General features: G+C 44.7%; 1 pseudogene; it reads left to right on the top strand.

The window, feature by feature from the left end:
- Positions 1-9,292: 9,292 nt before the first annotated feature.
- Positions 9,293-9,388, top strand: LOC116513602 (annotated as a pseudogene).
- Positions 9,389-9,637: the final 249 nt, after the last annotated feature.

The following is a 9,637-nucleotide window of genomic DNA, read 5'->3' on the forward strand; positions in this document are numbered from 1 at the left end:
AATTCCGAGATAATGTAGATTTGCTCTTTTTGTTGTTGTGTTCTTACATGTCAATCTGTCCTTAGATGGAAATGTTTGATAATGCGTGCATGGTCACAAATTCCCTGCAGGCATACTTGAATGAAATGGGGGCACAAAGAGCAGAAGACAAACCCCCTCCCCACTGCTTTGTCCCCAATTGGGCTTCTCACATATAGAGTCTTCTCATCGGAGGTTTCTATCCGGCCGTTGCAGTGCAGAAAATTAGCCTCAAATTCATATCTGAAACTCATGAATAAATTGATTATCTATGGCTAGTGGCAGATTGGATTTGTACAATTGAGTTGATCTTCCCCCATCTAGTTATTCTGCTAAGCCATCATAAAGGTGGACAGTTGCCAATGTGTAATGAGGTTTATATGATGACAAGTATATGAGAAACATCTTTTCTGTTTCACTGAACACCATTATAAAGAGGGCTTTGAGTTTGACCTTGCCAAAATAATAGTGTTACATCCTCTATTCCCTTTAACCTGCGAGGGCAGTGCCACGAATCCCAATCTCGTCCAACCCAACTGGTTTTGTACATGTGAGAGAATGGTTGATAGATGTAGATCAGGGTGCCAAACTCGATTTCCTTGAGGGCTGCATCATGGCTGTGGTTGACCTTGGTGTTGTGGCCAGTGGAGCTGGCAGCAGAGTCAGAGAGTGAGGAGGTTGGGAAGGAACATGGGCCAGTCGGAGGAGAGCCTTCTCTGTGGCTGCTCCGACCCTCTGGAACGAACTCCCCGTGGAGATTCGCACCCTCACCACCCTCCAGGCCTTCCGCAAAGCCCTTAAAACCTGGCTGTTCCGACAGGCACCCTCACCACCCTCCAGGCCTTCCGCAAAGCCCTTAAAACCTGGCTGTTCCGACAGGCCTGGGGCTAAAGAACCGTGCCCCTATCTCGAATGGTATGATTGTTGCGCTTTTAAATTATGTATTGTTTTGTGTTGTTGTCAAAATTGTTTGTATCCCCCCTTCCCTCGTTTTGAGCTGTGAGCCGCCCTGAGTCCCCCTCGGGGGAAAAGGGCGGCATACAAATGAAATAAACAGTAACAATAAACAAACAGTCCTGGGGGCTGGGAAAGGCTCGGACAAGGGCTCTTCATCGGAGGCAGAGACGGGACCGAGGCTGTCTGGCTGTTCTCAGCTGCTTCCGGAGCTAAACACCAATGAGGCAGAGGAACAGCTGGAGCCTGTTCCCAATGTGCACCTGCACAGAGCTGCCAGAAGAAAAGGACAGCTGATAAATCAGGGTCAACTTGGGAGTAAAGCCACAGGTGGACTGTGAATGGCTCCTCCCATAGAAAACAAAAAAGGAGTGGGCTTTTTCAGGAAACAATTCATTTGTTCATTCATTTGTTTCAGAATGTGAAGATCTGTCCGTGAATCTCAGAGACTCTGTGCCAAGTCTTTCCTTACACAGCACTGTGTTTGGAAAATATTTAGATGGCAGGTTTCCAAGCTAAATAAGCTCTGTGGTCATAAATTCACCTTTGAAAGACTGTTTGCCAGGCCTTTGCTGAATGCAAATGAGAGTAAATCACATTTGTTTAATAAAAGAGGTTTTGTTGCGACCAGGAATCTGCTTCATGCTTTTTGAGGAAGCCTAGGGCAAAACACTCGGTGGGGGAGGCTGGGGGGCATGGCCGAGGTGAGCTTGGCCAGCTTCAATTCCTCCCTCCTTCTCCTTCTCATTCCCATCTCCCTCCCTCCCCTCTCTCCTTCTCTTCTTCTCCCTCCCATCTCTTTCTTTCCTTCTAAGGCTGACCACGTTCTGACCCAGTTGGTGGCCATCAAGTTACAGATTAGTGCCCCGGGCTGGGGCTAAAACACCGGGGGCTGGCCCTTTGCTGTCTCAAGAGCAGCCCCGCAGGCCAGATCTGGCCACATCATTGGCTGAATCTGGCCTGCGGGCCTTGAGTTTGAATCCCCTGATGTAGATGAATTGGATAAAGAAACAAGGAAACAAACAATCAATCAATCTCCTGGTGACCTCAGCTTATCTCCAATTCATTGCAATCTGTCTAGAATTCCTGAAGATGGCTTAAGAAACAGCCAGTGGCGTAGAGAATAAGTCACATGGGCTGCAGTACAAAACTGTCATGTGGAAGGATGCTTCTTAATTGTGATGCTATGGTAGGAAGGAAGGCTACCAAGTAGACTATCTTAGAATGGTCTACAAAACCACAGGGATGTTTGAAGTGAAATAAATTTCTACTTCTTGATATTTGTTCTTCTGTCAATGGTTTAATGAAATATTCCTCTGTTTACATGATACTTGCAAAATGTCCATCAGATAAAGGAGCCTTAACAATTGATCGGGGACCTTTGAAGAGTCTAGATAATACTTTGGTGCATGTTTTTTGCACATTTACACTCTCCTTCAAAGGATTCTGTTTCTGGGTGTGATGAACAAGTATGATTAAATTCTGAAAATAGTCTTTGAGATGAGTCAACCACTCCTCCCCCTGAAACAACAGATCTTATGAAAGAACGGTTTATTTTGCGATGGTGAGGGGATGGTCAGATCACGCCCTTCTCATTTCAAAGCATAGCTTGAAGCTACCCTGGCATTCTTTGGACTTTATTCTGACAATGTGCTGGCAAAAAAATAATTAAAAGGACTGTGACCAAAGTTCTGTGTGTATTTCTTAGGATCAAGATGATGAGCCAGTGTTATGTCACACGAAATGCTTTTGTTGTGTAGTGCAGTGCAGGTTTTTTTTAAAGGCCTTTTAATTATCATCATTTTCCAGGTTGCATTTGAGTGTTTAAGTAAATACCCCCCTTTTTTTGTAAAGTGCTCTTTAGAACTAGCAGGAAAAATAATAAGCAGCTCTCCTAGAGGAAAAAGAAGAACAAGAACAAGAAATGTGTTCTGAAGACAACATTGCATTGCATATTATTCCTTTCAGGTAGAAGAGTCAATCTCTCATTGACCGAGAGGGACTCAAAGTATTTAAAATAGCACTTATATACTGCTTCATAGTGCTTTACGATCCTCTCTAAGCGGTTTATAGAGTCAGCCTATTGCCCCCAACAAACTGGGTCCTCATTTTAACCCATCTCGGAAGGACGGAAGGCTGAGTCAATCTTGAGCCTGATGAGATTCAAACTGCTGAGCTGCAGCTAACAGTCAGCTGAAATAGCCTGCAGTATGTGCCACCTCGGTTCTCCGTTGCCCTCCATTGAGGACCATTTGCCAGTGAAAGATAACAATGGTCCAAAGGGCATGGAAGCATGATGACATTGGTCATTGGCTACCAAATCGGAATGGACACTTAGATTTCTTTCCAGGACAATCTGTCCTAATTTAAATCTTCAGCTGTGATGGATTGTGAACCTGCGGGAGCAAAGAGGAAGACATTTGGCAATGTAGAGCCAAGGCCAAGATTAAGAGACTGGATGGGACAGAGGGAAAGAGGTTCCCTCTGAAGTTGAAGTGCAAGAACTTAAGAATTATATTCCCCCGGGAGTTCAATGCCTCCCTCTTCACTTCCTGAGTATCGATCCTACAGTGTAGCTTTATTTGTTCTTCAGTGTTATTGATCACCTGATATTTCATAAGCAAGTAGAACGTAAACCTGGAAATGCTCTTCTTTCTTTTCAACATATAGCAATTATGTTTACCTGTAGCTTATCTGTTTCAGATGGTAGAAAGGAAATGCTATATTAGTGACAAAGAATACCAAGGTAATTGTTTTCACTGGGTTGATGTTGGAAGTGCCTATCCTCTTTGGGTAGGAGACAATGAGGGCAGAGTCAAATGCATCATTAGTTTGGAATGTTTATGCCCCTGTAAAAAGTCTAACTCCAAATCCCCTTGAAGTCTATTGACTCTTATCTGGTGCCAATTTACACAGACCATTAGTAGTTCAGAACCTTGTGCAGCATGAAATAAACTTGTAGTACTTTTGAACTCTATCCTGGTCCCTTCCTTCTTGCACCTGATAGTTTGGCTCTAAAGCAGCCTGTGGGACCTAAGCCTTCGCTATTCCACCTGTAGCTGTCTACAGGCATTATAGAGCCGCGGTGGTGCAGTAGTTAGAGTGCAGTACCGCAGGCTACTTCTGCTGATCACTGGCTGCCAGCAGTTTGGCGGATCGAATCTCACCAGGCTGAAGGTTGAGTCAGCCTTCCATCCTTCCGAGGTGGGTAAAATGAGGACCCAGATTGTTGGGGGAAAGAGGCTGACTCTGTAAACCGCTTAGAGAGGGCTGTAAAGCACTGTGAAACAGTATATAAGTCTAACTATAAGTCTAACAAACTATTCGCTAAGTCTGCATTACTATTAATCTTCTCATCGTCCCTACCCCCCCATCTCCTCCCACTTTTGACTGTATGACTGTAACTTTGTTACTTGAATCCTTACGATTTATATCGATTGTTTCTTAGTATGATTTGATTGTTTATTTGTACCCTATGACTATCATTAATTGTTGTATCTTATTATTCTTGATGAATGTGTCTTTTCTCTTATGTACACTGAGAGCCTATGCACCAAAGACAAATTCCTTGTGTGTCCAATCACACTTGGCCAATAAAGAATTCTGTTCTGTTCTGTTCTGTTCTCTTCTGTTCTCTTCTCTTCTATTCTATTCTATTCTATTCTATTCTATTCTATTCCTATTTTGACCTGGGTACTTGAGAGGCCACCTGCTGCCAATTACCTCCCAAAGACCCATTAGATCACACAGGGTCGGCCTCCTCCGGGTTCCGTCCACCAGCCAATGCCACCTGGCTACTACCCGGGGGAGGGCCTTCTCTGTGGCAGCTCCGGCCCTCTGGAATGAACTCCCCGCAGAGATTTGGACCCTCACCTCTCTCCAGGCCTTCCGAAAAGCCGTCAAAACCTGGCTTTGCCAGCAGGCCTGGGGTTGATGAGTTCCCCTCTCCTCTCGACCTGTGTGGTTGTGTGATTCTTGGCTATTTTAACTACTTGTATTGTGTTCCATGTTCCCTTTTCCCCCTTTGAGTTGTTCACCGCCCTGAGTCCCTCCCGGAGAAGGGCGGCATACAAATAAAATAAATCTAAATCTAAATCTAAATCTAAATCTAAATCTAAATCTAAATCTAAATCTAAATCTAAATCTAAATCTAAATCTAAATCTAAATCTAAATCTAAATCTAAATCTAAATCTAAATCTATTCTATCTTCTATCTTCTATCTTCTATCTTCTATGTACTGTGTTCTGTATTCTGTATTCTGTATTCTGTATTCTGTATTCTGTATTCTGTATTCTGTATTCTGTATTCTGTATTCTGTATTCTGTATTCTGTATTCTATATTCTATATTCTACTTTACTCTACTCTATTCTAAGTCCTATTGCTATAGACATGGGGACAAATGCATCAAAACCCATCCTGCACATTTACATCTAATATCAGGATGCAAGTACAAAAGGAGTTTGTATTGTGAGGTCAGAGCAGATGGTCTTTCGATTTCCATTCATCTCACAGTTGGCCCTGCATGTCTCCGATGCTAAAAATGCATCCAGGTAAACACCTGATGTTTGCAAATGCCTATGTTAAATGACTACATCATCCCCATCTGTCTATTGTGCTATTTACCTGTCTACCCACTTATGCATTTCTCCAAAACTTGTTTCTTGACAGCAATGAAGTTATCCAAAATGTACAATCAATTCTTTTTTTTAGCAACAGTGCAAGCATCAACACCTATTTAAATCTTATTCTGGCAAAAAAATATTTTTTCTTTAAATGTCACTGAACTGAGTTCTGGAACAGATGGAATTATATGATTAATACTTAGAAGAGCTCAGACTGGTAAAAAGATTCACCCACACTTAGCCCAAATGAACCTATTGGGGCCTGAATCTGAAGAGGAAGCTGATGGAGATCGAGGAGGCAGCTTCGTTGGCTTCAGAGGAAAATGGGGAGGAGCAGGCCAGGGCCTTTCAGGATTGGGATGGCTTGTAGACAGGGAGGAATGAAGGCAGGATGCCCAAGAGAGACTAAGCAGTGAACAAGAGAGACAGAGCTCAGGCGATGAGCAAGGGCCACCCCCTCCTGATCCTCGAGCACAGAGAGTGGAGAGAAGGCAGGAACAGCGCAGGCTGACCTGATTACTTGGGAGGAGAGTGCCTGCCCCTCTCCACAAGGCACACATGGGGACTGAGACTTAAGGAGATGCTGTGGGGAGGGGCATTTGCTGGGAACAAATGCTGAATTCCTGGAGTGTTGAGTGCCATTGCTGACACTTGAAATTTCCGGGATTTCTTGCTTTCTTCTTGGCTTCCTGGATTAATTGCCTTGATCCTCTGTTTCCTGGACTCATTGACTTGCCCTGCTGGATTTCTTGCTTTGCAGCTATTGTGCTCACAGTCTTGGACCATAAGGAAGGCTGAGTGCCAAAGAATGGAGGCCTTTGAAGTCTGGTGCTGGAGAAGACTCCTGTGAGTCCCTTGGACTGCAAGGAGATCAACCCGGTCAGTCCTAGAGAAGATCAACCCTGACTGCTCTTTAGAAGGCCAGATCCTGAAGAGGAAAATCAAATACTGTGGCCACCTAATGAGAAGAAAGGACTTATTGGAGAACAGCCGAATTCTGGGAAAGACTGAGGGCAAAAGAAGAAGGGGATGACAGAGAATGAGGTGGCTGGATGGAGTCACCGAAGCAGTTGGCGTGAGTTTAAATGGACTCCGGAGGATGCTAAAGGACAGGAAGGCCTGGAGGAATGTTGTCCATGGGGTCGCAATGGGTCAGACACGACTTCTCAACTAACAACAACAACATCTCATGTAGGATTCCAGTATGGAGATAGGATTCTATTTCTTAGGAATAAAATAAAATCCCCTCCCACCCTTTCAGCATAGCTGGTTATGCTTTGACTCTTGAGCCTCAGCAACATCATTCATCACGAAAAATTACCTCACACATTTATCCTCTTCAGCCTCTTCACAAGCAAGTGCTTGAGAAGGCAATTTTCTTTGTTCAAATTTCCATCCTACCAAACATAGAACTCTGCAGTCATTCCTTTGGGTAAATCTTTGGCTAAAGGCTCTGAGAGTTTTGGGTTGTGCGTGATCTAAATTATATCTTCAGGACCGGGGTCAATTTAATTAAGCATATGTTGAAGAAGCAGCAAGGAACCTTTCAAAATCTGACTCAAAGGTTCTTTTAAGAGCTAATCAGGCTTAACAGCTCTGCTGAATTGACTGGGGGGCGGGAAGAGAAGAGAGTGACATCTCTGAAACAAACACTGGCTCAACTTTTTTTTCCCCCTGTGAGGCCTGCAAAAATAAACGATGTGGAGGAAAAAAAAGGAAGAGTGGCATTTTGGAGCAAAGAGGCCGTAAACAATTGCTTTTCAACCAGGAAGCATAGCAAATCCTAAAGGAACATGGTTGAGTTTCTCTCCTTTGGGTTTCTTAAAAAGTCAGCTGCAACCAACAGATTTTCTGGAAACACAGCTGGTATTCAGCCGGTTCAGACTGGTTCGCCCAAACTGGAAGTGGAAATCGCGGGTGGGCCTGCCTACCTGCCAGTGGTGGGTTCCGGATCCCGCAGTGCAACGGGGCCGGGCTTCCGCCACATGCATTGTGTGCAGCACGAGCGCAGCGTGTACATGCCTACTTACCGCCTGCGATGCTCTGTGATGCTCTGCGATGCTTCAGCTGCTCGGCAGAGCATCGCACAAGCGCTGTACGCTCCATTTGCATGCATGGAAGCCCCAATCAGCTCAAATACTGGTAAGGAGGACGGGCGGGCAGGTGGGCGCTCCAGAGCATCATACTGGAATGGTATCTGGTGCTCCCAGCAGGCACCGGTATGCCCATACCAGGATGTACCGGTTGTATCCCACCACTGCTACCCACCCTGGCTCTATGTCATCCTATTTCGGGACATTTTTGTGGCCAGGTACATGCGTGTACAGTGCGTGCGTGAGCAAAGTGCATGCATGGAACACTGGGTGCATGCGTGGGTGGGGCGTGTGTGAGTATACACATTTGCGAACTGGTAGGGAAGGTAAGTGAAAACCACCCCTCCCCATAAACATTGTTTCTTGGGGCTTATCCAGGTGTGAAAGCCTCCCAGTTCAGCCTGGTTCGGCCAAACCAGTAGGGAAAATTGTCCTTGGTTCTGTGAACCAGTAGTTTAAAAAAAGCTTCTGAGGGTCATGCAGCTCAGCTGTGAGCCATGCGATCTTCGGAAGCTTCCCCCCTGCTTTTTAAAGCCTTTTTTTCCTGCCAGTTTGCGCGGCTCACAGCTTCACAGTGGAAAAAAAGGCTTTAAAAAGCTTTTAAAAATAGCTGAAAGTTAAAAAAAATGGCCACACCCATCCAGTCACATGACTCCCCCACCAAGCCATGCCCACAGAACCGGTGGGGGGAAAGAATTCGATTTCACCTCTGGGTTTATCTCTCGGTGGAACTAGATGTTAAAGTTGCCCTTACAGATGGGCAGGATTATGGGCAAATTGTGTTTTTGTGCTGAGGGATTGGATCAGTGGTGGGATTCAAATAATTTAGCAACCGGTTATCTGCCCTGATGACCAGCTGGGTAGGCGGGGATCAGTGGTCATGTGACTGGGTGGGCGTGGCCAACTCAACGTCACTCAGGTCGGTGGGCGCTTCGCCTTAGCTGTTACAATGTAACAAGGGTTAACTGGAGAGGCAGTTTCTGTAAGCAGGATAATAAAGATTAGGCTAGAAACAACACCAGAATGTTTCCTTCCTGCCTTCCTTACAGGATTAGCCCTGTAAAGTGCAGGGAAAAAAACAAAATGAGATTTCTTCCAACAACCAGTTCTCTGAACTGCTTAGAAAGTTAAGAACTAGTTCTCCCGAATAGGTGTGAACTGGCTGAATCCCACCACTGGATTGGATCGATCCTAACACGCAACTCTCTTATAGAAAGAGAACATCTTCAAGGATGGGGTTCAGCCTTAGCAGAAAAAGTAGCACACATTTAGAGGGGAAGGTCCTAATAGGAGGGATAGATTGGTGATGGGATTATTCAGAGAAGTACCTGACTTCCCATTCCTGGATGGGTTCAAGGAATGCATTAATTGGGGATTCCTAGATTGCGCAGAGCATTGGGCTTGATGGGCTAAGTTGGGGCTCCCCAAAGTTGGCGACTTTAGGACTTGTGGACTTCGACTCCCAAAATTCCCCGTCCAGTATGGAATGGCTGGGAGCTGAAGAACGAATGGATGAAAACTAATCAAAGAGAGAAGCACCCTGGGATTAAGGAGAAACTTCCTAACAGTGAGGACAATTAATCAGTGAAACAGCTTGCCTCCAGTGCTCGCTTCGGCAGCACATATACTAAAATTGGAACGATACAGAGAAGATTAGCATGGCCCCTGCGCATAACATTGGCATGCTTACCTGTTATTTAACAAAAAAACGGATAAGAAATTTAAAAATCACATCTTAAGAAATGCTTTATTGCGGGTTTGGAAAAAATATCAATATAAACTAAATGATAAAGTGCCCATGTGGGCAATTCCTAGACATGCAATTGAAAATATGAATGTAGAACAAAAACTCGATAGAACCACCTATAGACAACTTCTTATCTCAGAAAGAGGGGTGATGGAACTAAAATCTTTAGAGGTACTTAAAGAAGAGAAGGTAGTTCAAACG

This window comes from Thamnophis elegans, chromosome 9 (assembly GCF_009769535.1).
Source record: "Thamnophis elegans isolate rThaEle1 chromosome 9, rThaEle1.pri, whole genome shotgun sequence".
Taxonomy (NCBI): Eukaryota; Metazoa; Chordata; class Lepidosauria; order Squamata; family Colubridae; genus Thamnophis; species Thamnophis elegans.